This window comes from Spinacia oleracea, chromosome 5 (assembly GCF_020520425.1).
Source record: "Spinacia oleracea cultivar Varoflay chromosome 5, BTI_SOV_V1, whole genome shotgun sequence".
Lineage (NCBI taxonomy): Eukaryota > Viridiplantae > Streptophyta > Magnoliopsida > Caryophyllales > Amaranthaceae > Spinacia > Spinacia oleracea.
In genome coordinates, this window is record NC_079491.1 from 112,586,605 (window position 1) to 112,592,215 (window position 5,611).

Genomic DNA, 5,611 nt, shown 5'->3' on the forward strand with positions numbered 1-5,611 from the left:
GCCTACTAAACGAGGCTCACTCAGTCTCGCCTCGTGACTCAAAGACCACAACCATCTACCTTTTAGCCCAAATAAAAGGGGGAGAAATCCCAAGCAGAAAAAAAAAAGAAAAAAGAGAAAGAGAAAAGGGAGAGCGAAAAGAGCGAGCCATGAAATACTTAAAGAGAAAGAGAAAAGGGAGAGCGAAAAGAGCGAGCCATGAAATACATAAAGAGAAAGAGAAAAGGGAGAGCAAAAAGAGCAAGCCATGAAATACTTAGCCCGTATCTCCCAAAGTGCGAAATTTACCCAAGTAAACGAAGGAAAAGAATTGAGTCAACCAATCCAAATCATACCACAAAAACTACATAAAGTTCTACGATCTTTTACCCTTTCCAATCCTCATGCTTGACTAATACCTATACAAATTATCCTATCTCATTCAACCCATCTTTCAAGCCGTCTTGAGTCACGAATAAAAAAAAGACAAGTGAAAAGTACATTCTACGTTTAACGTAAAAAATAAATAATAAAAAAAAAGAAACTTTGCAAAGCGCCTTTAAAGTTCGTCTAAAAAAAGAAAAAAGAGCATTTAGCGCACAAAAAAGATTCGCAAATATTTGGCACAAAACGAAAAGAAGCCTCCCCAGGAATTACTTTCAACGCCCAGAGCTGGGCGCCGGAATCTTTAATGCACTAGAGGAAAAATCCTTATAGGTTGCTCATCAAAGGTTGCCCTTATCAAACAAGTGCAACCTTTAAGAACAAAAAAAAAATAAAAAAAAAATTATAATTAAAATCTGAAATTTTGCATCCAAACAAACGCAGCCCTTTAACCTAAGGAACTTAAAAAAAACCCAACACTGGTCTCTCCTCTCTGCGGCCAAACGTACGTCTCTCACAGCTAGCTCCTGCAAACCATCTCGCACCCTCTCTCCTCCTTCTCAGGTGACCGGAAATTATGTTTAGAACCGTATCTTCCTATCTCTAGCTTCCCCTCTTCTCTCTTGGGGTTTCTATGTCGGCGTTTATGGGGTATCCTCTATCATTCGATCGGTGATTACGGTGAATGATAACTCTCTGTCACTTTCTCTCTCAGGTACTTTCTGTTCCAATTTTATTCTTAATTCTTACTTCGATTTTTCGCAATTTGATCAATTTTTCGGTTTTTTGATTGATGGGTTTGATTTTCGAATTTCGTTTTTGCTTGTTTTATTAATCGGATTGGATTGTTGTTTACTTCGATTTCTTGTTCAATGTTGCGATCTAGAGCAAAGATTTAGTTTTTCTTGGTTTTCGTTCCTTATCGATTCAGCTTTGACAATTTGACTGAGGTTTTCAGCTTCTCTTACCAACCACTAACTCCGTGGCCGAATATAAGTAAGTTCTTATCTTCAATTTCCCATAATAGTAAGTTCTTATCTTCAATTTGACTGAGGATTACAGCAAGCATATTAAGTTATAATTGTGGAAGAAAAAAAGTTGATTACTTTGAAATGAGTGACTGAATTTGTTATTGGTGCAAATGTGCTTGACTGGTGCAATTGGTTGATCAAGCTTCAGCTACTGTTTTTAGTATATGGGTTACTTTTACTATTCAGTAAAGTGAACTGTTTGTGATATGTGATAACGACCCATTTCGATAATTCTGTGGTTCAGAGATATGATCATCTGGGTTTATTTTTAGCTCTAATTGAGTGCTTTGTATATGGAAGTAGTTGTTTGAGTGAGTGACAGTGCCCTTTGCATTTTTGCATAGTGGATGTGTACTAGTGATGTAAGTTTGTCTTGGGAGTGCTGTGATAGGTTTGTTTTGAACCTCCTTGGATGAAAGTTGATCGTTTCGATGTATTTGTGTGTTTCCACAGGCATTAGAAAGCAGCAGTTGATTCGTGTTGCTTGTTCTAGATGGAATCTTGCAATTGTATTGTGCCGTAATGGCCTCATGATGATCTGTTGATGAAGTATCAATATATATCTGATTTTTTTCACAGCCCTTGCATATTTTTCAATCCCATTAGAGTTTATTTACTTTGTTAAAAAATCAGCTGTTTTTCGATATAGATGGGTGCTTGTGCAGTTTGGTACTTTTATAGTGCTTTGTGGAGCAACACATCTAATTAATTTTTGGACTTATAGAATACATACTATAGCAGTTGAAATTGTTATGACTACCACTAAGGTTTTAACCGCTGCTGTCTCATGTGCAACTGTACATGATGACATTCTCATGAAGTACTTTCTTAGAATAATTTGTGCTCAGCCTTCTCATGGTAATTTTTCTGTAAGATATGAATGCGAGTGAACAATGCAAAAAATATGAAATGTTATATGAATGTTTTAGAGGTGGTTGAAAATTGCAATACGTTATTCTTTCTAATGAGACGTTCTTATTGCATTTTTGCAACTAAATCTGTCTTTCAGCATTGTTTATGATATCTTTTAATACAGTAACCTGATTTCATGTTCTTTTGAGTATGTTCTTTTTATTGTCTTTAAGATCATTCATACTGAAATTTGGCGATTTGCATATCACTGTCTTGAAGGATATTTCTCTTGTTATATAATCTGTACACTAAGATTGATGGCTGGTTATTAATCATGTCCTCGAGGTTAAATTTCTTTATCTCACTAATCTGAATGTATTATATAAATCACAGTCTAATTTCATTACTGCTCTAACAATTGAAAATACGTTTATCATATACCGTTGATCAATCACAGTCACGCAGGTGCTTTACAAGGTCTATTGTGATATGTTGCTATTGTGTGCAACTGTATGTTATAACTCATAGCTGAATATATGGATATTATTAACATAAATTGTGGATAGTGTTATAACACAAGTCTAAAAACCCACTCCGTGTATGCTATTCAGGCCACTAAACCCTTGAAAATTGAAACCGAAGAAAGAGAGAAAGAAAGAGGAAGAAAAATGAACACATTTGCGTCACTTTTGCTGAAGAAAAACAAAGCTTTGAATTCCATCTTGTACAACAACGTGAAGGGATAAGGAATTAATAGCAGTTGTAGAAATTCCTCTATTGAAGGCTTCAGATTCTTCTCTACATTAGGTTCTGATGCTTCAATCACCGCCAGAAATGCACCCATTTCTGCCTTCAGATCATTTCCCAAGGTATTTTTCTAGCTCAATTTTTCTGGGTTCTTTCTGATTTTCCTGGAATTTGTCAATATTTCGATACTGTTACTTGCTAGGATCATGGACTTTTTTTGTTAAGGGTATTATTTTAGTTATATTTTTCTGGGTTATATCTAATTTTATTGGAATTTGTTAGTATCACCCTGACCTGCTTGGCTCATGAAAAACACTTAGCCTTTAATAATCTGAAAAGGCTACATTTTAGATCCTTGTTGTTTATTCTTCTTTTTTGTGTGCCCGCATTTATAATTTTACCTGCCTATAGGCGTGCATAACAAACTTGAAATAAGTTTCATAAACATATAACTAATCATATGAATCATGAAAATGTTTAGAATATGGAAATAGGTTCGTTTGTTGGTAGTTGGGATCGAAAATGCCATTTTTGGCCATAAATGACCGATATCGACCCAAATGACCCATAAGCGTTCATAACGAACATGAAATGAGTCTTATATTCATATAACTAGTCTTATGAATCATGAAAAACGGTTAGAATATGGAAATAGGTTCGTTTGTTGGTAGTTGGGATCGAAAATGCCATTTTTGACCCTAAATGACCTATATCGACCCAAATGACCCTTAGGCGTGCATAAAGAACTTGAAATGAGTTTCATAAACATATAACTAATCATATGAATCATTAAAAAGGTTTAGAATTTGAATATAAGTTCGTTTGTTGGTAGTTGGGATCGAAAATGCCATTTTTATATCGACCCAAATGAACCATAGGCGTGCATAATGAACTTGCAATGAGTCTTATAAACATAACTAATCTTATGAATCATTAAAAAGGTTTAGAATTTGAATATAAGTACGTTTGTTGATAGTTGGGATCGAAAATGTCATTTTTGGCCATAAATGACCTATATCGACCCAAATGACCCTTAGACTTGCATAACGAACTTGAAATGAGTTTCATAAACATATAACTAATCATATGAATCATGAGAAAGGGTTAGAATGTGGAAATATGTTTGTTTGTTGGTAGTTGGTATCGAAAATGACATTTTTGGCCATAAATGGCCTATATCGACCCAAATGACCCTTAGGCTTGCATAACGAACTTGAAATGAGTTTCATAAAAATATAACTAATCATATGAATCATGAAAAGGGGTTAGAATGTGGAAATAGGTTCGTTTGTTGGTAGTTGGAATCGAAAATGCCATTTTTGGCCATGACCTATATCGACCCAAATGACCCATAAGCGTGCACAACGAACTTGAAATGAGTCTTATAAACATATAACTAATCATATAAATCATGGAAAAGATTTAGAAAGTGTACTTAGGTTTATTTTTTGATATTTGGGATCGAAAATGCCATTTTTGGCCAAATATGATATATATCGAGTTAAGTGAGCCTTAGATGTGCATAAAGAACTTGAAATGAATCATAGTACACTCAGAAAGTTGTTTTCGCGACCAATATAATTTTTGTTTTCGCATATGAAACTTAATTTAATTTATTGGTTTGCATGTACGTTGTTCTTTTAAAGGTTTTCACAACTCCAAGGGAAGGGCCCTTCACCAAAGAGGAGTTGGATGAAGTTCGAGCCAAGTGGGCTACTTACTTCAACGATTGTGAATTACCCTCAGTGTAATAATTAGAGCAAGCTTGTAGTTATCCGTGACTCTTACATTATTTTGTTATTTATCGATTTAATTAATTACATTTGAATTAATTCGGAAATATTATTTGAAAATTGAAATTTATATCATTTTTGAGGAATGTCAAGATGATGTTTGGTGAAACAATATTCTATAAATTATAATGCAGAATTTTATCTTGCAAAATATCAGGAATTATATTGCAGATTTTTTTTAAAAAAAAAAAAAACTCAAAAGTTGCCCTTGTTTGCAACAAGAGCAACTTATGTGAAACTTATAAGTTGCCCTTGTTTCAATCAAGAGCAACTTATGTGAAGCTTATAAGTTGCCCTTGCCCTTGTTTCAATCAAGAGCAACTTATGTGAAGCTTATAAGTTGCCCTTGTATGCGACAAGGGCAACTTATAAGTTTCATATAAGTTGCCCTTGTTGCAAACAAGGGCAACTTATAAGATTATAAGTTGCCCTTGTTAAGGGCAACCTTTGATAATTTCACAAAAGTGACCCCCCCATATGTTGCCCTTGCAATTGGCAACTTATAAGCCTATTTTAAGGGCAACTTATGATGTTTTTTCCTCTAGTGACGCCTCAGCCTGGGCGCCGATTCTCTCTGCTTGCCAAATTTTGTCTAGAAGTGCTCGTCATTTTATCCGCACATACACGAAACAATAACGAACACTTAGAGGGGTGCAGCACGTATTCAGATATACGTACCAAAAAACACATGAAAAGATTTTTGTGCAAATGCATGTACTTAAAAAATAAAACAAAATTTTGGCTTACGGCAAAGCAGCAGATTAAAATAAAAAAAAAAACTTCACTTATTTCGCCCTATTTCAAACATTACGATTCCACTCGAAC

At 34.6% G+C, this 5,611-nt stretch overlaps 1 long non-coding RNA gene across 2 annotated transcripts; it reads left to right on the top strand.

Annotated features, from left to right (window-relative positions):
- The first annotated feature begins 215 nt into the window (after positions 1–215).
- LOC110777203 (uncharacterized) lies at positions 216–4,898 on the top strand. 2 transcript variants are annotated; one of them, XR_002530360.2, is made up of 3 exons: positions 797–1,078; positions 2,858–3,115; positions 4,640–4,898. It is a non-coding gene; the product is annotated as an uncharacterized lncRNA (long non-coding RNA). The 2 variants fall into 2 exon arrangements; XR_008920885.1 differs by having other exon boundaries at positions 216–3,115.
- Positions 4,899–5,611: the final 713 nt, after the last annotated feature.